This window comes from Drosophila takahashii, chromosome 2R (assembly GCF_030179915.1).
Source record: "Drosophila takahashii strain IR98-3 E-12201 chromosome 2R, DtakHiC1v2, whole genome shotgun sequence".
Lineage (NCBI taxonomy): Eukaryota > Metazoa > Arthropoda > Insecta > Diptera > Drosophilidae > Drosophila > Drosophila takahashii.
In genome coordinates, this window is record NC_091679.1 from 17,236,556 (window position 1) to 17,238,254 (window position 1,699).

Here is a 1,699-nt window from a genome sequence, read left to right on the forward strand (position 1 = left end):
CCCGAGCGTCAGTTGTGAAAAAAATTCGTGAGTGATGGACGTGATTTTCAAGCGGATAAGAGGTGAAGCCTTTTTCCGAATATTCAAAGGTATGTAAATATGTATATAATTTTTTGTATAGCGGGCGTACAATTGTGTGTATGTAATTAAAGGATACATTTCAAATCTCTTTACCAAGCGTATACCAATTTAGGTGAATTGTTTTTTAGCTAAGAGCTACGTACATACATACATTTGTACATAAATTTGTGGGTGTACAGTTCTATAATAACTTTATCTTATTACTCGCATTTTATTTATTTTTCAGAGTGAAAATACCTGCAGTTGCAACAGCCAAATAATTTGTTTGTCGAAGCTGTAATTTTGTTTTAAAACCTTCTAAGGTAAGAAAAATATGTTGTATTTGTTTGACATACTTATGTATGCATGTAAATATCTATGCATGTACGCGGCTCACCCGATCTGAAACCCGATTTTCAACCCTTTCATATTCTGCTCCTCTCTCTCGCTCGCTTGACCTACGCGTCGCGACGTTTCTCTCTTCACCTTCTTAAAACTGACACGATCTGCCCTGCTTACATTCGGTCTCCCTTCGCGCAAAGGACTGTATGTAAATATATATGTATGTATGTACGTGTGTCTCCCGTGCCTCTCTCTCTCTGAAATTCGATTTTCAACCCTTCATTTTCTACCCGTCTTGCTCCTCTCTCTCGGTCGTCTGTCCAACGTGTTTGTATTTTGGCTATTATTAACATTACATTATTTCAAAAAAGTTGTTTATCTAAAAACAAATCATTGATATCCCAATAACTCTTTTTTTATAGATGAGGAAAGGCGAAGAAAATGGATCACCTTAGGTCATATGAAGTTCAACAGACCTTGGGTAATAATAATGTTTTCTTGAGTCAAAAATGTGTTATTTAAAAATGTTTAAATGTTAAGTGTTAAATGTTTTAAATGTAAATAAATATAATATGCAAAAGAAAAAACCAAGTTACATTTTATTTTTAGGGTTTCAGTGTTAATATAAAACTTCCTTTCAAGAAATATTATTTCTTAAATCAAGAAATAAAATTTCTTGAAAGGAAATTTAAACAAGAAAGAATTTTTCTTGTTTAAAAGGTGCCTTTCTAAAAAACCCTTTCTTGTTTTCAGAAATTTAATTTCTTGAAACAAAAAACAAACCACCTTTGAAACAAGAATCCCCTTTCTTGTTTTAAGAAATACTTTTTCTTGTTTTTATGGTGGCTTTCTAAAAAACCCTTTCTTGTTTTAAGAAATTTAATTTCTTAAAACAAGAAATATTTATTCTTGTTTTAATGGTGCCTTTCAAAAAAACCATTTCTTGATACAAAGGTGAGGTCGCCTTTGGCAAAAATTCAAGAAAGAATTTTCTAGATTTTAAGGAAATTCTTCGATTTTTTTTTATGAGTGTATGTATTTCTAATATCTTCTCGTGAAAGTCTGCATATGTGGGCAAGTTGGGAAGTATAACTGAAGTTTTCATTAATTTCGTTCCCGTGTTTGCCTTTATTAATTTTATATAGGCTCGTTGAAAAATAGCAAAGTCTTCGTCATTATTAATGTACATAACAAAATTGTGTCCACATATAAATTTAATAATTATGTCTTTTGCCAAAGTTTCAGTCATGTCACTGTAAATTATTTTATTAATTGTTTTATTAAAGTAGTGTGTAAG

The 1,699-nt window shown here is 31.1% G+C and overlaps 1 long non-coding RNA gene across 1 annotated transcript; it reads left to right on the forward strand.

Moving 5' to 3' along the window:
* On the forward strand, nt 1-1,111 carry LOC138912576 (uncharacterized). The gene is made up of 3 exons (XR_011418123.1): nt 1-89; nt 308-383; nt 825-1,111. It is a non-coding gene; the product is annotated as an uncharacterized lncRNA (long non-coding RNA).
* Nucleotides 1,112-1,699: the final 588 nt, after the last annotated feature.